This window comes from Culex quinquefasciatus, chromosome 1, assembly GCF_015732765.1.
Source record: "Culex quinquefasciatus strain JHB chromosome 1, VPISU_Cqui_1.0_pri_paternal, whole genome shotgun sequence".
NCBI lineage: Eukaryota > Metazoa > Arthropoda > Insecta > Diptera > Culicidae > Culex > Culex quinquefasciatus.
The window spans coordinates 110,604,605-110,627,482 of NC_051861.1; the positions used below are offsets into that span (position 1 = coordinate 110,604,605).

The following is a 22,878-nucleotide window of genomic DNA, read 5'->3' on the forward strand; positions in this document are numbered from 1 at the left end:
AAGTCGTGAGAATAGTCATGTAGGTCAATCAACAACAAGAAATGATCAAACAAATCAACAAAATAGTAACCGATACAATCAAACAAACCAAAATGCCACAAGAAATAGTCAGTTTAACCAAAATCAATCAAATACAGGTCAGTCAAGTTCATACAATCAAAACAACTATAGAAACAACCAGCAACAACAACAAAATTACCAGAATACAAACAGAAATCAAAGTACTCAAGAAAGAGGAAGAACGCAAGAAGAGTTCTATCCAGAGAATGGTTGGAGATCGTTGAATAGGGAACAAATTTTGCACTATTACAAACAACCTGATGGTCGTATTTGTTTAAATTGTCGTAAGTTTGGACATCATTTTAGTACTTGTTATTCTCGTCGTAATGTTTTTTGTTGTATTTGTGGTTTGCCAGAATTTCATTATGAGGAGTGTCCGTTCTGTGAAGAAAAAAACAGGCGAAGGGAAAATTGAAGGAGGTGGTTTTCCCCTCCCCCGCAAATCCTCCAGTTTGTAGAACTGAACCGATGATAGATTTATTTCAGCAAATAGCAGATGAAGTTGATGTGGGTGGAGAGTGTGCATCTGATTCAGAGCATTCTGATAGGGAATATGAAAGGACATTTGAAAGTGTGAATGAAGTTTGTGTTGATTTTAGTGGCGATCAGCGATATTTTCTAAAATTCAATGTTTTAGGGTTGCAACTGCATGGATTGTTAGACAGTGGTAGTAATGTGTCAATTGTAGGAGAAAATTTTGGAAATCTTACTAGCTTTTTGGAGATTCAACCGTTAGAGAATGAGATTTCAATTTCGACAGCGAGTGGTGATCCGATGGATGTTTTAGGTTTTGTTGATGTACCTTTTAATGTGGATAGAGTTACTAAAATTTTACCTTGTTTAGTTGTACCAGAGTTAGACAACAGGTGCATACTAGGGATGGATTTTTTTAAACTGTTTAATATTACTTTGTCATTTTCTGGTTGTGATCGTAATAATGTGTGTTGTATTGAGCAGTCAACTTATTTTGTTAACAATACTGAATCTAGTCAAAATCTAAATCCCGATTCTCATGTCCTCACTGCTGAGCAAGCAGAGCAATTGAAAGTAATCTCTGATTCATTTAAGGTGTCAAAACCAGGGACTTTAGAAACGTGTAATGTAATGGAACACACAATTGAACTTAGTGATAGCACTCCAATTCATCTTAATCCACACCCATTTTCACCTGCGATTCAAAAGAAAGTTTATACAGAAATTGATCGTTTACTTAAGATGGAAATTATAGAACCTTCAAGATCTGACTGGGCTTTGCATGTTGTTCCAGTTCAGAAAGAAAGCGGTGAAATGAGGCTGTGTCTTGATGCTAGAAAATTAAATGCAAAAACAATTAGAGATGCTTATCCATTGGCTAGTACGATGAGAATAATTAGTAATTTAGGCAAAAACAAATACTTTTCTGTGATAGATTTGAAGGAGTCGTTTCTGCAAGTGATGTTGTCTGAGGAGTCTAGAAGATTGTGTAGTTTCAAAATAATAGGAAGAGGTTTATACCAATACAAACGATTACCATTTGGACTAATAAATAGTAGTGCAACTTTGTCCAGGATTTTAGATAAAGTTTTGAAAGAGGGAATGTTCGAGCCATATATTTTTTCCTATCTCGATGACATTATTGTTGCGACAGAGACTTTTGAAGATCATGTGAAGTATTTAAAAATTGTGTCCGAGTGTTTACGTGAAGCAAATCTGTCTGTGAATATTGATAAATGTAAATTCTGTCTGCGTAAAATCAAATATTTAGGTTTCATTCTTTCTGAAGAGGGCTATCAACCCAACCCTGAGAGAGTAGCAGCGATCTCCAAGTTTGTTAGACCGCAAACTCCAAAGGAGATTCGCAGATTTTGGGAATGGCAGGATATTATCGTAATTTTATTCCAAATTTTGGCGGGATTTCGGCCCCAATCTCAGATTTGCTCAAAGGTAAACCCAAGAAGGTTCAGTGGAACGATCAGGCTGAGCATGCTTTTATTAAACTAAAAGAATGTCTCATGTCTGAACCTGTTCTCGCTAATCCCGATTGGTCGAAAGAATTTAAAATTCAAACTGATGCAAGTGATCTTGCCATTGCAGGTATTTTAACGCAAGAGGTTGAGGGGAAGGAACATATTATTGCCTATTTTTCCAGGAAGTTGAGGTCGTGTGAGAAAAAATATGCTGCGACAGAAAAGGAAGGATTAGCTGCACTTGAATCAATTGATCATTTTAGAACATATGTTGAGGGTTCACATTTTGAATTGATTACAGACTGCTCAGCGGTAACATACATTCGAGATTCTAAGTGGAGGCCAGGGTCACGGTTGTCTCGCTGGTCAGTGCAACTGCAAGGCCATGCGATGACCATTAAGCATAGGAAAGGTAAGGAGAATATTGTCTGTGATACTTTGAGCCGAGCGGTATGTGCTATCTTCACTGATTCCACGTCAGCTTGGTTCACAAATTTGAAACAAAAAGTAACTAGCAACCCCGAAGACTACCCGAATTTCAAAATTGAGAATGGAGATTTACACAAATTCATCGCGGCAAGATCAGACTTTGAAGGTAACCGGTTTGAGTGGAAGTTAGTTGTTCCACCAGACAAAGTCACACAGTTAGTCATAGAACAACATGAGCAACTAATGCACCTAGGAACTGATAAAACGTTAGAAAGAATCAAATTAAAATATTACTGGCCAAAAATGAAATCAGATGTGAAACGAATTTTGTCTAAATGTGCTAAATGTAAACAAGCAAAATATCCAACTGTTGCAACTGTACCGCCGATGGGGAGCATAAAAATGCTACTCGTCCTTTTCAAATGATCGCGTTAGATTACATAAGTGGTTTTGTTCGTAGTAAACATGGTAATATGGATTTGTTAGTTTGTTTAGATATTTTTACAAAGTTTGTCAGATTATTTCCTGTGAGAAAGATAAGTGTTGAGAGTTTAACTGAAATTATAGAAAAAGAATGGTTTTTAAAATACGGTTCTCCGCAAGTTGTGATATCGGATAATGCTGTGACGTTTCTAGGCAACAAATTTCAAGATTTATTACAAAAATATCATGTTCATCATTTTAAAAATAGTCGGAGACATTGTCAAAACAACCCTGTAGAACGCGTCAACAGAGTTATATTAGCTTGTATTAGAACGTACTGCCAGGAAGATCACCGAGTGTGGGATAGTCGCTTATCAGAAATAGAATTTGCAATTAACAATACAAAACATTATTCAACCGGATTTACACCTTTCTTCTTAGCGCATGGTTTTGAGTCGGTTCTAGATGGGAGAGATCATCATCAAGGTGGTCAAACTTCTGACCCATCACCTGACCGATTTGTCCAGCAGAGAAGGGCAGTGCTTGGTCCGTTGTATGAAAAAGTGATTGAAAATAACAGAAAACAATTTGATAAATACAAAAAGAGTTATGATAGCAAACATAAAACTGTACCGCAGGGATTTAGTGTTGGTCAAAAAGTGTATAAGAAGAACTTCAAAATTTCAAGTGCCCCAGATAATTATGCAGCTAAATTGGGCCCAGTTTATGTTCCATGTAAAGTGATTGGGAGAAAAGGCGCTTCATCTTATGAGCTAGCCGATGAAGAAGGAAGAAATATTGGTATTTTTGCTGCTCAGGATTTAATACCCGCATAGATTCGTACTAACTGATTAGGTTTCAATTTTAATGTGTTGTGATTATTTATTTAAGTGAAATTAGTGTGATGTAGGATGATTGATAGTATAAATGAGGGTTGGCCACCCAATTAATGAGTGAGATTGTTTGATAGTGAGAGTGATTGGATAAAAATGATTGAAGTGATTTAGTGTTGATTTTAAAGTGTGTGAAAGTTTAATTTATTATTTTAAAGTGTTGCATGAACGACTTTGAATGAATGGGATGAATTCAATTTTACCTAGGAATTTTTGAAAGACTGTGTGTACCAAGAATGTATTTATCGAAACCTAATTGAATGTACTGAATCAAGAATCCAATTTATGATCAATGAACAAATGGACTATCAAAAAGAAAAGAACGGTATCATAATAAGACACTGGGATTGTTTTAACTGTGAGTTTATTAAATTGGATTCCGCTTGTCTGTTGTGGGAGAGTGGGTTACGAGGAGTGTCTAGCGACCACAGCAATACTGGTCTTAGATATCTTCCTTTGGTTGATACTAATCCCATATTTCTGTCTGGTGTGGGGGTATTGTAACCTGCCTGCTGCAGTTTACCATCGCAACAGTAGGAGTCTGCGAATAACAAGAAGAATGCCCTAAGCCATCCCAATCAGGGCAAAATTTAATCTTTTGTCTTCTAGAATTTTTATAAAACCACTACACTTACAACACAAACAAGAAGCCAAGAACCATCATCATCATCGATCGCGGCTTCCCAGCAGCCGATCGATGCCGATTGCGCGCTTACTCTCGCGAGTGCGTGATCTCCCAGCTAACCGTACGCACATAAGGCACGTATGCACTAGATATTGGGCAATTTCAAAACCGAAGGCCGATCGTTGGATGATTACCCTAGCACAAAACACAACATGCACATCCACCGATTATGTTTATGCTCATCATCACATCAACATACCGGACCGACATCAACCATGCCAGCATCAAACTAATTTCCCGTTGGGGAAATCAAGTCGAGCAGCCACCCTGGCGACGCCCCGGTACTCACTCTCCAATCTCTTATCGGCCGACGCCAACTAGAGCCGTGAGTGATAAAGCGAGGCGCGATCGGTCAGGCAATATAGCCGATCGTCGCCCGCGGATCATCATCAGTCACTGGTTTATCGTAAAGGAGACCGCGTCGATCGTCAACCCGATATATTTTCCGCCAGACGATCGACCTGAAGAAGAAGTTTAGTTCGAGGAATTTCTGTGGTGAAAACCGTCTCACCAGTGTAATTTTTTGCGGATTTTGTGATGTGAGCGTAAATTTAAATGTAATTTTGATTGTTTCGCCTAGGAGGAAGAACAAGGCGTGGAATAATAACCGCACTGGAGTGCGAGGTGCCGCGACACCGTAAATTGGTCGTGGTGGAGAGGTAGAGTGGCGACCCTCCCTCGTGTGCTTAATTGGTGTTAATTTGAGTTTTTGTACTTTTTGTGTGCTAGTGAGGTGGCGTCTACGATCAGCATGGAAAGCATGGCCATGCTGGAGTAGATAGGAGTACTTGAGATCGGTAAGAAAAAGCTGCTAAACCGTCTCTAAAATAAGTCCCAAAATGTGCTTCGTCCCTGAAATGTGTGCTAATTTCTATTGTCTGCCATTGTGCAGGCCTTCATTTCCTGTTTCACAAGCTGAATTCCATCATGGCTGGAGCCGTGGTGTGGAGCAGTGCGCTGCTGTGCATTCCTGCCGACTGGACGGCGGGGCTAATGCACCGGATGGCCGGCGTTCTCGCCGGTGACCAAGCTGGGTTCTGCCCGGGCAGCAACGTTGTTCCGGATCGTCGAGGGATACACGGGGTCACACACACACACAGGTTTACACCCGCAACTCTAGTTTTAAGGACGCCAACTAGGTTTAATTCGTCAATATAGATGTAAGTACGCTAAAATCCCTCTTTTATTTCTGTGTAGGTTGAATTTATCCTTGTCTTGGGAGGGCTGGTTGATTATCTGGGATTCTGTTGGAATTCGACCCATTTTTATTGTTTGCTGTGTTCTTTTGCATCTGTGCAGGAAATAGTACTCCTGCTATTCAATAGTCCTCCATCTTGTCTCATGCTCGCACTTTCCCTGGAAATGGGAGGTGACAAGTTCTCTACAATTTTCTATTTTATCATCGACGATTACGGAAACTATTGATCCGATCTTCAATGTCGAAAAATAAAATCTTTATTGAATTTTCTCATCCTTAACAAACTTTAAACTTTTTATGACACTTTTTTGAAATGTTAATCATGTTTGAAAATTCTGAAAAAAAAAATATTTTAGAGGCATAAGACAATTTAAGGGCACTTTCACTCAACTTAAACATAAAAAAAATTGAAGAAAAAAATCGATAAGCATAAAGTTTGTCAAAGTTATAAAAGTTACATATTATAAATTAATAATTCTAATAGAAAGCATGTTTTCATGAACATTTTTTCTTGGAAGTTTAATTTAAATATTTTTTTTTTATTTGAATTAAACTTTGAGTGTGCTGTTTCTACGACCAAAGAAGTTTCACATCGTTCGTAAATTCAAATTTTCATGCAATTTTGGCAGGTGTCTTTACAAAAAGGCTAGATTTTTTTTTTCAAAAGTCTGTATCTTAAGAACGGATTTTCTGATCGATTTGGTGACTTGGGCAAAGCGCAGGCCAAGGGTGAAATGATACCTTTTCGGTTGACACCCGGTGAGGAACATCCTGGAAGGAGCGGAACTACACCCGTAGTGCTGTTAGCTGACCTAGACCTTGGTCAAAACAGCTGCTCTGGTTCCTTGCAAGTTACCCATTTTCTTACCTCCACGTTGGCTTGGTTTCGTCATCATGATGACAACACGTGACCTTGCTGGTGGCCTGTGGAAACGAACTCGTAAACCTTTGACCAGCGAGGGTCAGAGTAGAGACGGCCAAAAGAAAGGGATGCGCAATGTGGGAAGGGAAGATTGTAGACGGTATTGTTTTGATTCACAGCATGTTGAGTTAACTGTTGTGGATGTACCTGATACATCGCAATACGGGGTTTCTCTTCTTTCCACTTTCAGCTACTATCTATCTTCTATTTCTTTATTATGTATAACTGATTTTCTAATTCTGCTTCTGTTTACTATCCACCATTTTATTTTGATTGCATAATCTTTCGTTTCTCTTATTTTCTTATACTAATGCATCTTTTTGTTTTGTTTTGTTTTTGTTTGTTTCCATTTTCATGTCGTGTCTGGGCCTGCGGTTGGAGAACGATTGCACCACGACAACCACTTTGGAGTGATATTATCACACTGGAGACAACAGCAACAACATAAGAAACCCTGATGTCACTCAGGTTCACGAAAGTAACTGTATCGATATTTTATAGTGTTTATATTTTACTAACATCCCTTTCTTTGCAGAGCATGGACTACATCATAAGCGGCAATGTGGGAAAGGGAAGTAATTTGTGATTGTAGAAGGTATTGTTTTGATCCACAGCATGTTGAACGAACTGTTGTGGATGTACCTAGAACATCGCAACTCGGAGTATCTCTTCTTCTTATCTCCAACTACTTTAGTCCTGTTTCACTTATCTGTCAAGTCTCCTCTACTTTATTTGCCAGTTTTAACTGCTATGTGTTTTCCCTAACATCCCCAATCGGCTCCTGAAGTTGTCATTAATGCTATCTAAGCTTATATGATATTATTTATCCTTTATCAGATAGCTTTTTCATAAATTATTGCCTATATTTTTAATCTACTTCATACAGCTTTTACTCTTCTTTCCTTCAACATACACTTATTCTTTCAGTATCGAACTTTATGTAGTTTGCTTTCCTTTATTGTCTATTGTTTTAATCTACGCCCTTTTCTTCAAACAAGTAAGGTTTGAGTCCTTACTCAATATATTGAATGATCAAAGTCACACACAACGTTATTGTACTTTTGGTAAACTTTTTAATAACATGCTTAGGTTCAAAACATTGTAACAAAACACCGCGACAGAAGAAATAGCAACAGAGAAACACGACTCAACACTAGGAAAGATTTCAGGAGAAAACAATACACAGTAAAATAACAATTAGTTTTTGAATTCAAACTAAAAATTAAACAGTTTTTTGCTTTACTGAAAATTGATAGGCACACTATAAATGGTTAGGCGCTTATACTTACATCAAACCCTACGTAATGTACCACCCCCGGCCGAGTTAAAATGCGTAACCGGAAAAGAAGGTGTGCATGCCTGGCACGAACACTCAAAGCGTGTTCTAGCGTGTTGCTCGTACTGACTCAGAGCAAGGGTGAGATGTAGGTGTAAGGGCAGTGCGTGTTCGTCGGGAACCTGGTGCATAAGATCGGTCAAGGCCCGTTCTTACACTGAAAATTGCGAATTGCGAATTGCGATTTGGTGACTTGGGCAAAGCGGCAGGTATTGCTTAGTGCCTCTCAGAAAAAAAACTAAACTTTAAAAAACTTTTTTTTTAATTTCACTTTTCACACGAAATTAAGGGTTGCGCAAAATAACCATTTATGAAAATTAAATATTTTGAATTTTTTGATAATAAAAATGTATTTTTTATGAACTAGGGCATAAGCTAGCCAAAATTTATTTGGCAGCGCTGCCATTGTTTCAAAAAAATCATGATTTTTAGAGTCAAAAATTAAAAAAAAAATTTGACATTATTTTTAGCTCTAAAATCAAATTTTTAAACGAAAAGATATCATGCACCGTTTTTGAGTTTTATCAAACTAAAATAGATTTTTTGTTTCATAACGTGCCTTTTTTACCTTTAAAAATCATGATTTCTGGAGTTTTTTTTTTTTTTTTTTGAAAAGATTCAATAAACCAAATGTTCAGTTTTTACTTTTTGGGTGTTTTTAATACCTCTGACTCAAGGCGGTTTCAAAAACACCCAAAAAGCAAAAACTGGAAATTTGGTTTATTGGACTTTTTCAAAAAAAGCACCAGATTTGTTTCTAAGAGAATAGAAAATTTCTTGTCAATTTGCTAAAAAAAAAAAGATTGGACCAATGGTTGTTGAGATGAAGCCTCTGAAAAAATACGCAATAAAAACGAGGTTTTCTGTACATCTCGAAAAAGCCTTGAATTTTCTAGTCACGATAAATATGGATGTGCGACAAAAGGTCGAATGGACAAAAAAGTCGAATGAACAAAACGTTGGAAAGACAAAAGATCGAATGTGAAATAATAAAACAGATCATAATAATTATAAACTTCTAAAATATTCTTGAAAAAAATGTTTTCTTACAAACAAATCCGATTTTTTGTGAATTTATCCATCCTTTTAGAAATGATTTTTTTTTTTCAAATAAGCAAAATAACTTCCAAACCATTTTGAAGATGTTTTCCATTCCCTAAAAAAATATTAGCGCTTGTAATATTTTTTTGTAATAATATTGTGTAATATCATGTTTGAAATAATGGGATAATTATTTCAAACATGAGCAGTTCTTTAAAAAAATGCGATTTCTAAAAAAAATATTGTTCTTAACGGTGCACATCAACCAGAGCTTTTGCACTCAGATTTTTGTTACAGACATTTTGGTATCTTCAAAACTACGGGAAATATCAATATAATTTTTTATTCATCCCCTAAGCTACCATTTCCATAACGATTTACAACAAAATTTGTCAATTTTTATAATCAAATTATTTCAGGATTGGGTCCGTAAGTTCAACAATTTTAAAACAAGAAGACAACAACTTCCTTGGTTGCTGTGTACCCTTAAAGCAACCAATTCTTCTATTCAGTTTTGGGACCGTCCATAAACCACGTGGACACTTTTTTGGGAATCTTTTACCCTCCCCCCCTTCGTGGACATTTATCCATACAAAAAAAAACTTTTTGCCATACCACCCCCTAAAGTGTCCACGGGGTTTATGGATGTTCCCTTTCCAACACGCAGAAAAATAAGGCATATTTGAATCAACAAAATGTTTTGTTGATTTGAAAATCAAGATTTTTGTTGAATCAACGCTAAACGTCAAAGCAACTTTTTCAAAACAACAAAATGAGCATGAGCATGAGCATGGTTGACTGCCAATGAGCTGCTACTCCGTTATTGACAGATCAGCTGAAGTTAAACAATGAATCAAAAATGATCAGTGGGAGCCAACCATCCGTTCACTGTTTAACCTCTGAAGATCCCTACTTTATTAGTCAGAGTCCGTTTCGCGGTGCCTGTCCGTCGGGACGCATTTTTTTTTTCGTGTTCCGTTTTCGTCGATCGTCGTCGGTGTGTATTTCGGGTGAGTGCGTGAGTGTGTGTGCGGCTAGCTCTGGTTGTCACGATGACAGCAGAGCTGAGCCAGTCCGTTTCGCGATTCCTGTCCGTCGGGACGCATTTTTTCGCGTTCCGTTTTCGTCGATCGTCGTCGGTGTGTATTTCGGGTGAGTGCGTGAGTGTGTGTGCGGCTAGCTCTGGTTGTCACGATGACAGCAGAGCTGAGCCAGTCCGTTTCGCGATTCCTGTCCGTCGGGACGCATTTTTTCGCGTTCCGTTTTCGTCGATCGTCGTCGGTGTGTATTTCGGGTGAGTGCGTGAGTGTGTGTGCGGCTAGCTCTGGTTGTCACGATGACAGCAGAGCTGAGCCAGTCCGTTTCGCGATTCCTGTCCGTCGGGACGCATTTTTTTCGCGTTCCGTTTTCGTCGATCGTCGTCGGTGTGTATTTCGGGTGAGTGCGTGAGTGTGTGTGCGGCTAGCTCTGGTTGTCACGATGACAGCAGAGCTGAGCCAGTCCGTTTCGTGGTTCCTGTCCGTCGGGACGCATTTTTTTTTTTTTTCGTGTTCCGTTTTCGTCGATCGTTGTTGAGACGTCGCGCTCGGTTGAAATACCTCGTACGAACACCCCTCGTACGGGCCGAACCCAAAAGTGGGTAACGGTCAGGCATGCTATGCGTATGTATGACTGACAGGGCGGAATGGGCGAATGTAAACATTGCAAAGGGAGAAGAACGTAAAGTTAGATTTCTTGCGCGAAGGTAAAAAGTAACGCGATGGTGAGAATTTATACTAATTATTGAAATTTAGCTTGTTTGGAAGCGTGTTGTTGGCAGCGGCTGAAGGAGATCGGCAAAGGCGATCGGCGTAGACTTCCAGTAGGGCTGGGAAAAATCCTGAAACGAGAGAAAATATCAAGTTAGTATTTGTTTACAAATGTTAGGTTAGAAAAGCAAAATGAATTGAGCTAAATTAGGAAATTACTTACCTACAGTTTCTGCATTTGGAATCGCGAACGTAGTTGGTTAATCAAAAAGGCAAATCAGGAAACCAAATGTAAGTTAAACCTAAACAATATTATGAACAATGAATTAATAATAAACATTAGCTTTTAGCTGTTAGTTACCAAGTAAAACTGGTCCACTCTGCTGAAAAGAGGTTATCCGATTCCCCGCAATATAATCTAAAAGATTTGTCCAATTATGATGCCAAGCACCACCAGGCGAAGATGCTCTAGAGGAGATCTTTTCAAGCAGTTGGATGACTATCTATACCGGTCGGGGTTGATCGTCAAATGCGTTGAAGACGAGCGATCGGAGCAGCCTCCGGCGGGCCCGGGCGGACATCAACTTCCCAAGGAAAACCCTGGTGTGACCAACATAAGTTCCAGCGGACGTCTGGCTAGACTACGACAGCAGAAACTGGCTGTGCAGGAAGCTTTGCTCAAGAAGCGGCAGGAGCTCAACGATTTGCAGGCTCAGATTGAGCAGGATCGCAGAAAGTTGCAGATGAGGTGGGAGATGCGCTACGAAGGCGTGGCCGGGAACAGTACCAAGGCAGAAGAGGAGCAGGAAGAGGAGAGCAGGAAGGATGAGTTGCGAGATCGGGTACGAGGGTACGAGGTCGGCAGTACGATGGTGAAACTGACGGAGACGATGAACGTTGTTTCGGAAAAACTTTTCGTGACGGCATCAGAATCATGCGCTGGGGTGGACGATACGGAGCTACCAGCTGGCAAATTTGGTTCAGATCGCGCGTTGGCCGGTTTTTCTCGACATTTCGATTCTGAGGAGCTCCCGTTGGAAGTTCACTGGGTAGAAGCGACAGTACAACCAGGATCTGGAAGTGGACTCAAACTTGAATCTTCCCCAAACGCTCTACCTGCGGAGATACCAATTTTCCCGAATGGCATTTCCGGGAATTCATTTGCGAACGATCTGGTGTATCAGGACGCTTCACTGCAAAAGCCAAAAGACTCCTGCTGTCCGGAACAAGAGGAATCGTGCATATTGCTGGACGGACATGATGAGGATGTGGACGAGTTTCGGTTGAAATCAGGACGGCTAAAGTTGAAGGAAGAAGAACTCGTAGGGCAAGGAAAAGGAACGCTACTACAGAGGACTTCTTCAGGGCAACAAGCTGTAGACCAGCCGCGACAACTTCCACAGAAGCCTACGTGTCAGCCGTTGCAGAGCAATGCGTTGCAAGATTCCGGAGAAGACAGACTCACGACGACCGAAAAAGGATCTAGGCAACTTCTGAGCTGTGGAACGACAGTGAAGGAAGAAATCAATCGCTTTGGCCAGACACAGATCGACAGCGCGTTTGTCGACACCAGTCGAAGGTGTGGATATTCAGGTGCAGCGAAGAAGGTGGTCTGGTTGAAAGCGAAAAGAAGAAGCTGATCGTGCGCACGGATGAGCGCGAAAGGAGTTTGCTGCTGAAAGAGCGGTGGTTGATGATGGGTAGGAAACCAGCGTCACTCACAACAAAACTCGTCGAAGCAATCCGTGGCGCGAAACAGTTGGGTGGAGGTACACCGATGGATGGAGAAAGATAGGGCCTGTAGCAGGTCGTGGCAGCACGGTGTGGGACTGGTACGAAAAGTTGCTGCATCGACGCTGTAAGCAAAAGTACGAGTACGTGCCGGAATCGGATCGGCAGCAGTTAGGACTACGGACGCTGGAAGAAGAAGAAGCTGCTTTAGAGCCGGAGGTGATTGACCCTACGCAAGGTAGGAACGTGTCGAAGGCGGAGGAATACGGCACTCGCAAGAACAACAGTTTGGCAACGATTTACGCATTTTGTTGTGACGGGTCGCAGCAGATGGCGGAGAACGAGAGACTCCGGAGGAGCTGCACATTGAAGCTTGCGCCGGCGGAATGGCCAAGTAGGATCCAGATCTTCGAGGGGCAGGACGATCACTTGCTGCATGAGCTGTGGGCGCATTTTCCTGTGGATGTGTTCATGGAGTCGGCATCGGAAAGAGTGGAACGGATTCCACGAGCTGCACAACGAGCGCGCTTTGGGATTAGGCGTGTAAGCCTGGACCGGAAGTGCCGGACCATCTTAACGGGTCGGGGTATGTTGAGACGTCGCGCTCGGTTGAAATACCTCGTACGAACACCCCTCGTACGGGCCGAACCCAAAAGTGGGTAACGGTCAGGCATGCTATGCGTATGTATGACTGACAGGGCGGAATGGGCGAATGTAAACATTGCAAAGGGAGAAGAACGTAAAGTTAGATTTCTTGCGCGAAGGTAAAAAGTAACGCGATGGTGAGAATTTATACTAATTATTGAAATTTAGCTTGTTTGGAAGCGTGTTGTTGGCAGCGGCTGAAGGAGATCGGCAAAGGCGATCGGCGTAGACTTCCAGTAGGGCTGGGAAAATCCTGAAACGAGAGAAAATATCAAGTTAGTATTTGTTTACAAATGTTAGGTTAGAAAAGCAAAATGAATTGAGCTAAATTAGGAAATTACTTACCTACAGTTTCTGCATTTGGAATCGCGAACGTAGTTGGTTAATCAAAAAGGCAAATCAGGAAACCAAATGTAAGTTAAACCTAAACAATATTATGAACAATGAATTAATAATAAACATTAGCTTTTAGCTGTTAGTTACCAAGTAAAACTGGTCCACTCTGCTGAAAAGAGGTTATCCGATTCCCCGCAATAATCGTCGTCAGTGTGTTTTTCTCGTTAGTCATGTATTTGATACACGTCACAGCCGGGTTTCTTTGTTCTATGATTTGTAATTGTTTCACGGGAAGATTCGTTTTAAATTGCGTTAGCCAAATAAAAATTATCATTCAATTCGACTATTCGTTTCCCGCGAATCGCGGCGACAAATATTGTTTCAACGCGATTGTTCAAGTCCTTCAGATAACATCATAACACATCAGTCATTTATTGGTCGCTCATATTATAATAATTTAAAAGTATAAATAGTCTCAGGTCAACTCTACGTAAATATGTAACGCTGAGTTTAATATTTCACCTTTTAAACACACATAATTTTGATTATATCTTTCCACAGTCGGCTGTCTAAGATTGAATCATTTATGCTAAACTCAACACCAAATAACCGGGAATGGTCTCATCCGCATTGTTTGCCTTGAGAATACATAATACATCACCTTATTTAACGAAATTCATTGATTATTGGGCCACATCATCATCCTCTATGATGAATCCTGGTCATTACCCTTCCCCACTAACAAAATCCCAAGTAGAAGTAGTTTTCCGGCACACGCGGGGGTGTGGATATCGTATAGAACCCACCCTTGGTAGCAGCCTGTGCTAACTAACATTCCCGTCCCATCCCCTCGAGATCTACAAACTGACATGGCGGGCGCCGTTGGTGGCCAACGACTGTTTCCTGTTCGCACCGACTCTAGTTTTGATGATCATGATGTTTTATCTTTTCAGCGCATTCATGCATGCTGTTGATAAGGGAAACATCATTTGATCGTTGAAGCGTGTGACCGGTTGTGCTGATGGGATATTACGGTCCTGTTCAGCAACGGAGAAGGACAACCATGGGTGGTCTCTCATGCTCATGCTCATGCTCATGCTGAAGATCCCTACTTTATTAGTCAATACCGGCGCCCTCCCAAGAAGCCTGCAGTTCAACGAAAGGGAGGAATGTTAGTCCGATAGTTGAAGTTGCAGACTCATCAAGCACATAGTTTTTCGCTATATACTTGTTGATACCGCTTGAGACCGTTGAATCCACAGCATCTCCTTCAAGCATCACGTGATTATTATTTTTTTGGGTTAGTAGGACAAGGTATTGGCTTTTCGATGCCTCCCGAGCTACGATGCTATGGGGAGGACTTTCATAACAGACCCGTCGGCGAGCCTTCCGAGCAACGATGCTATGGGAAGGTCTTTCTGGTTAACACACAAAATCACTCACTCACAATTATTTCACTTCACTATTAATTAATCCAAAATGTCAGTGCGTCTTTCGATCATTATATAGAAATGGCTTTTTCACCATAAAAAATAAAACCTTATTCGAAAAAATTATATACCAATTACCCGACGCCGTGCCTTCCGATCAACGATGATATAGGAAGGGCTTTGAAAATCACAAAACAATTAATTAAGATCACAAAAAAAATAAAAATGAAACACCAATTACTCAACGAAAATAACGCTCAAGACACAAATAATTCAGTAAGGCATGCTATTATTTGATAACCACAATCACTCACCCCAAACGAATAGCGACACAAAAGCACACCAAAAAAAATTAACCTGCATAATCACGACTTCGCGTCCCCACTTCCAGCGCACCAATCCAAAAGATTTTTGTGGAATTGAGAAAATCAAGGTTTGTTTCAACGCGAAATCGGCGTTGATTATATTCAACAAAAATTTTGTTGAATCAAACCTCGTACAGGCTGATTCTACAAAATATTTTTCTGCGTGAATTTATTCAAATTTGAGCATTTCTATAAGAAAGACGACTTCCACATTTTTTTTGAAAAAAGGCATGGTAGTAATTATTAAAATATAGCCATACAAGTGATTTAAAACTCTGTAATATTTACTCTTCCACTATCCACCTTAAGAGATGACTGCACAATGGTGTAAAGTCTCTACAATAAAACAAAAACAAATCAGAATAATTAATTGTTTTTTTTTGTCATGTTTTTTGATAAACTAGTAACAGTTCCGAATGAATTTTGAAAAACTTATGATGAGATTAATTTTTTTTTGCGCAATCACTTTTTTTAAAGTAAAAAAGGGGAAATTTTGTGTAACTATTTTTTTTTTTCAAAAATGCAAAAAAAATGTTTTTTTACCCAAGTGTTTGTGTGTGTGCTATCAACCGAATACCCACTGGCCGGCAGCGAAATTAGGAAAAAATATAACTTGTTTTACTGAAACTTTTATGCTGGTCACCCTAATTTCTTCCACCCCCACCATCATCACTATTCCAGTTTGAAACATTAAAAAAGCCAACAGTCCTCACCTCTCACCCCTCCCCTTTCTTGGACTTGGACGGAGAAGACACCGAGGACACCCGCGTATTACCGATATTAAATTAAGGGTTTCCATCGACCGTCGTCCGCGTGTGAGTGTGTGCTAGTGTGTGTGTCTAATTTTCACGTTCGGTTCCGACTTTCACGTCCTGTCTCTGTTTCCCCCCCAGGTTACGGATCATATGTCTCCGAACGCGTCAGCTTTTTGGGGGCTTCCTCAGGTGTGTGTTCTAGAATGCAATAGACGAGCCGAGGACGGAAGGAAGGACTCCCGCGCTGGGGGAGAAACAAAAACTTTGTATGTTTTCCCTGCATGCAATTATAAAAAGAAGCTACCACGGGATTTGAATACCCAGTGGAGGTTCGGACGTGTCCCCGGGTTGAAGGGCCGCCTGTGGCAACCTCGACGACCTGCCTGCAGCGAGTGTCATTCGACCGGGAACCGTTGCGTCGGAAGGACGCCGAACAAAGGGCGACTCTTCATGGAAAGGAAACTCGTTTAAAAATTGAAGACTCCTCAACAGTGTGCGGAACAAGAGTGTCTATTAGCAAAGTTTGTTTGTGGTGATCCCCGGTGGTGCCAAGTAGTGTGAGGAGGAGTCACCTCGTCGGCGGTTATTTTGCATATTTAAAAACCAACGCCGAAGAAAGGGATCCAGGTCATTCGGATCGATTCACGCAGATGTTCTTTCTTCCCGGTATCAATAATTCAATTATGACGGGGTTCGAACCGGCACAGGAGTTCGGACGCGGCGGCCACCATTTGATGACCGGAACGCGGCTCGGCAGGATGGACGTGTGTGGAGTTCGATCTACGCAAAAAGGTCCTGAATCTCATTGCAGCTGCTGACCACTGCACAAGATTAGATTATGACTCTTGTGCGTGTGACAACGGCTATTGTGGGCATTCCAATTCAACCAGATTAAAAAGTTGTGAAAATAGTGATCTTGAAATAATAAAATAGACGAAAAGAAAACCTTAACAAAGAGTTTTGAAGAAATCGTACCAAAATTAAATATGTACAAACTTAAGAAAGAGTTACACGTGATAACAAATTCATATTTGAATAACACGTGTGGGAAAGCTCCAGTTGGTGCACGCCACCACTGTCGGTTCGGTTACGATTTTGAACAAGCCACGTGGCAAACCATTTGAGTGGTTGAATGTTTAATGATTCGTTGAAGGCTTAGAGTGAAACTAATAGTTTTTGACACATTGTTGAAATTGAGTTTATTTGATACATTTTCTGTCCTACAATTACATTGTGTTCTGAATCTGTTTTATTTTTATTTCTATGTGAAGGTATGAGCTCTCATTTAAGTATTTTAAAAAACTATTCAGAGAGTATATATTTCTAACTGCTTAAAATTAAAATTTTGCTGCAATTTATCAAAAAATGCTGAGAAAGAGCAAATAGAAGATCACTGGACCAAACTTTATTTTTTATTTTTGAAGTTAGATATGTCGGATGATATGATTTTTAGCATATTACAGTCCCAGAGAGGCCAGAATGGGTTTGCGAACAACAGCGTAAACATAAATTATCATGTTTTTCAATTTCATGAAGTTTGATATGTCGGATGATATGTTATCTTGCTACTTCCGGAAGTGTCCCCAAGGGGCCACCGGTAACCGGTTCTAGAGTGGTCAGGATGGGTCAGCAAAGAACGGCATCACCATAAATTGTCATATCCTTCAATCTCATGAAATATGATTACCAACATGATGGGGTTTCATAAAAATAAAATGTCAAGCGTCGTTCATTGTGTATCCGGGAAAAGGTTCCAAACTATCCGGAACTACCTACTAGCACTCCTGAGTGATTTTGGCAAACGTATTTTATGTTTTAGGTAAGTTTTATGGGTCAATTTCAACGATCGTGAAATGATACGTGAAAAACAATAAAAAATTAGCTTTTTGGATGCTCCGGACTTCGGGATCGGGAAGGTCACCTGGCCCTAATATTAATATTTGTGGCCATATTATAGAAAATTACCTTTCGAATGCAACCACGAGCAACATGAAACTTGCCGAAGACACGGATCGTCAAAAATCGAGATCGCTAAATTAAGTGGAAAATAGATTTTCCGAAAAATGGGAAAGTTTTGGAGCTTTGCTAATTTCTAAATAGTTGTTGCAAGTAGTAAGGGGCAAAATTAGGATGGTTCACGATTTTGGTGTTTCTGAAAAAAAACAACTTTCCAGGAATATTTTTGAGATTTTTTATTCTTTTAGCATTTTGTTGAACATGCCAATCCAAGCAACTTTGTCGAAGACATCAAAACTTTATCTCATAATCCACGCCTTTTACGACTAGTTTTGTCGATAGCATCAGAGAAACCCTCAAAAATATGTTTTTGAACGTAGGAATTCAGAGTTAAGTTGGACATCAGAAAAGTGATATTCACATTTTCAGCTCTGAAAAAAAATAGGACGTAAGAGTTAAAGTTACTTTGAACTTAAAAACGAATCCTAAGCCTTATTTTGTGCTTTACAAATGTTATAAGAAAACAAAGGATTTGAATAAACAACAATCAATCTAGTGTCCTGTAGCGTTTACGTCGTTATAGTGGTTATGTGGTAGTATAATCAACTAAGTGCATGGCTAGTAACAATTCCTTACACTGGAAGTATCTAAATTATAAAATTTTCAATTCAATTCAGTTTTTATTAAGTAAATAATCAATTCACAATTTTCTTTGCAATTAAACCTAATAGAGATTTGGAGGTCCTTTCAGCTATGTGTTGATAAATTTGTCTTTCGACACAATTGGTTATTCTAAAGGCTAATCACAAGTAGGAAAAAGTTCAAGAAAAAAAACCTACAAACAAATTATAAAATGTCTTATTTTTTAAGGGAAAAGTGTATGGGACCACCCTAACGAAATTCGAAAATTGTCCAACTCATGTTTTTCCATGTGATTTTTTTCGCTGAATCTGAATCTTACCTTCGAATTGGGTAAAAGTGTCAAATTATCGTTTTTTTTCAAAGTCCAAGAAACAAAATTATTGAGTTTAGCTTTGTGGGAGTTTTCAAAAATCAAAAACTTTAATTTGGGTTTACTGAACCTTTGCAAAAATGCAAATTTGTACTATAAATGTAATGTCAGGAAATTTTAAGGCAAATCTAGAGTTTCAAAGGTCCTATAAACTTAGAGAATCCAATACTTTATTTATATGATCTTTAAAAAAATTGAAAATAATGATTTTTATAATTAGACTTCAGAAACTAATGATTATTCTTTAGGGTGGCAACAAAAAATTACTCATACACAACATTGCTCGAAGTATTTCTGCTAAGTATGAGCCAAATCGAGCCAAAATTTTAGGGGTGACTGCTGAGCGTCAATGTTTGTAAAAACAATATTTTTATAGAAAAAAGTTCGCTATTGAATCGCCAACATTTTTCCAAGGTAAACTCGAATCGTGTTGCGGTCTTCGACAAAGTTGTTTATGAATTTAACACTTGACAATGTTTCGACACAATCAATAGTACGAACCAAATGGTCTAATTTTTCGCGAATTTGCGACGCGTCGAAAAACCCAGATTTTTTTAAAATAATATATATTTACCTCGGAATCCTATTGATGAAACTTTTAAGCTTTTTTGACCTGCTATGTAAAATTTCCTCGGAATTCGAATTCAATTCGACAAAAATTTAAAACATAGTCACTTTGATTCCGAATTATTTTAAATTTATGATTTTTTTAAATATTAGGCTAGACATTTGAAACTTCAAGCTATTTTTTTAAGTCCCTGCTAAACATCGGTTGAAACGGAGCGGAGCTAAGATTTTTTGTTGAAAAATGTGTTTTTTGCAAAAGGCGACGAAATAGAAAATATATTAAAATTTAAATTGCAAGCCATTCAATTTACATTTGAATGATTTTTTTGTGCGTTTTTTTTTAAGTGCGCATTCTAATTTGCTAATGAACTATTTCCCCTATTTTAGTTTAGGGGGTTGTTTTTCAATCAAAATACAACAACTCCGACGATAGATAAAAAATAATTGAAACATGTTTTTGTTATAAATCAATCAATGTAAGGAACTTTTATGTTTTCTCCATATAAAATTGTATGGGAAATTTAAGTGCGTACGTACACTTGCCCCGTACACATTTTTTTTTGAAAAGGTCGTAGTACTTTTTTGAACAAAGTAAATAAAATCTATACACAATTTTACTCGTAATAACCACAGTTATCAAGCTGCAAACTAGGTTTTTTGATTTGGTTACAAGGTTTTGTAAACCTTGTATAGCGAAAAAATGATTTTTACCCGTAAAAAATAAAACGATTTAATTTTTTTCAACTTTTTTTCGACGCACAAATAGCATACCCATAGACACATTCACCAGCCAAATATTGGAAATTTTCATTGCAGTTAAGGCCAGAAAAGACTGGTGCGCACTCTGGCCTAGGTTTACTCTATTATATATAAACTTTGTTGATACGGCCTTTTGAAGCTGAGATATGGCCCTCGTTTTTTTATCGCTGATTCCTCGGTAAGTAAATAAATTATTCTGAAACTTTCAATCAATCCTAGTATTTAAAAAATAAATATTTTAGCCTCTTAAAAAAGTTATTCTTAATTATAAAATATCTAATTTATTTTTAATGAAGGAGCAGAAAATTTTATAAATAATTCCTTTTTAACATTGAAAAATGGACCATTTCCCAAAGTATCGGTGATACAAAAAAAAATTGGCTAATTGGGCAACACTGAGAAAATATATTTTTCCTATTTTTTTTATCTTTGCCCTATCGAATACATTAAAAAAGCTAGATGTAGGGAATTTTCCCGGCAATTCGTTTTTTTCAAATATGTTTTTTTTTATATAAAATACCCTTTTACTACTTTTGCTACAACTCTAGAGCTCTTTTTTAAGGGTCCTATAAGCTATTGTGTTTCATATGTGTATAGGATCTTTAAAAAAAACTAGAACTTGATAACGGTGCACTTTATCAAACTTTTACTGAAATACTTTGTAATTGCAAATTTGGGTGAAGGGAGCGTTCTTTTATTATGTAAAGTAGTTACATTTTGTAAGGAGATTTTGTAAAGCAGGGGGGAGGGGTTACATTATAAAATAAAACTAAATATCTTTTTTTTTTCAAAAATAATGGCTTGGTCGAAGATATAAATTGGTAACAAAAAAAATCAGTGAAACTTTTTCTGTAGTCGTCATCCATACTTGAGCAGTTCTCTAGGATTTCGGTCATTCGATTTTTTTTTGTATTTTTTAATCCGACTGAAACTTTTTTGGTGCCTTCGGTATGCCCAAAGAAGCCATTTTGCATCATTAGTTTGTCCATAAAATTTTCCATACAAATTTGGCAGCTGTCCATACAAAAATGATGTATGAAAATTCAAAAATCTGTATCTTTTGAAGGTATTTTTTGATCGATTTGGTGTCTTCGGCAAAGTTGTAGGTATGGGTACGGACTACACTGGAAAAAAATAATACACGGTAAAAAAAATTTGGTGATTTTTTTATTTAACTTTTTAACACTAAAACTTGATTTGCAAAAAAACACTATTTTTAATTTTTTTATTTTTTGATATGTTTTAGAGGACATAAAATGCCAACTTTTCAGAAATTTCCAGGTTGTGCAAAAATCATTGACCGAGTTATGAATTTTTAATCAATACTGATTTTTCAAAAATCGAAATTTTGGTCGCAAAAATTTTCAACTTCATTTTAGATGTAAAATTGAATTTGCAATCAAAAAGTACTTTAGTGAAATTTTGATAAAGTGCACCGTTTTCAAGTTATAGCCATTTTTATGTAACTTTTTTCAAAATAGTCGCAGTTTTTCATTTTTTAAAATTAGTGCACATGTTTGTTCACTTTTGAAAAAAATATTTTTGAAAAGCTGAGAAAATTTTCTATATTTCGCTTCTTCGGACTTTGTTGATACGACCTTTAGTTGCTGAGATATTGCAATGAAAAGGTTTAAAAACAGGAAAATTGATGTTTTCTAAGTCTCACCCAAACAGCCCACCATTTTTCAATGTCGATATCTCAGCAACTAATGGTCCGATTTTCAATGTTAAAATATGAAACATTTGTGAAATTTTCCGATCTTTTCGAAAACAATATTTTCAAAATTTTCAAATCAAGACTAACATTTTAAAAGGGCGTAATATTCAATGTTTGGCCTTTTTGAAATGTTAGTCTTGATTTGAAAATTTTGAAAATATTGTTTTCGAAAAGATCGGAAAATTTCACAAATGTTTCATATATTAACATTGAAAATCGGACCATTAGTTGCTGAGATATCGACATTGAAAAATGGTGGGCTGTTTGGGTGAGACTTAGAAAACATCAATTTTCCTGTTTTTAAACCTTTGCATGTCAATATCTCAGCAACTAAAGGTCGTATCAACAAAGTCCGATGAAGCAAAATATAGAGAATTTTCTCAGCTTTTCAAACATATTTTTTTCAAAAGTGGACAAACATGTGCACTAATTTAAAAAAATGAAAAACTGCGACTATTTTGAAAAAAGTTACATAAAAATGGCTATAACTTGAAAACGGTGCACTCTATCAAAATTTCACTAAAGTACTTTTTGATTGCAAATTCAATTTTACATCTAAAAATGAAGTTGAAAAATTTTTGCGACCAAAATTTCGATTTTTTTAAAAAATTAGTATTGATTAAAAAATTCATAACTCGGTCAACAATTTTTTGCACAACCTGGAAATTTCTGAAAAGTTGGCATTGTATTTCCTCTAAAACATATCAAAAAATAAAAAAAATTAAAAATAGTGTTTTTTTGCAAATCAAGTTTTAGTGTTAAAAAGTTAAATAAAAAAATCACCAAATTTTTTTTACCGTGTATTATTTTTTTCCAGTGTAGTCCGTACCCATACCTACAACTTTGCCGAAGACACCAAATCGATCAAAAAATTCCTTCAAAAGATACAGATTGTTGAATTTTCATACATCATTTTTGTATGGA

At 38.0% G+C, this 22,878-nt stretch overlaps 1 long non-coding RNA gene across 1 annotated transcript; it reads left to right on the forward strand.

The window, feature by feature from the left end:
* The first annotated feature begins 4,370 nt into the window (after positions 1-4,370).
* LOC119765669 lies at positions 4,371-5,572 on the forward strand. The gene is made up of 4 exons (XR_005276891.1): positions 4,371-4,951; positions 5,017-5,095; positions 5,166-5,233; positions 5,329-5,572. It is a non-coding gene; the product is annotated as an uncharacterized LOC119765669 (long non-coding RNA).
* The last annotated feature ends 17,306 nt before the right edge of the window (positions 5,573-22,878 follow it).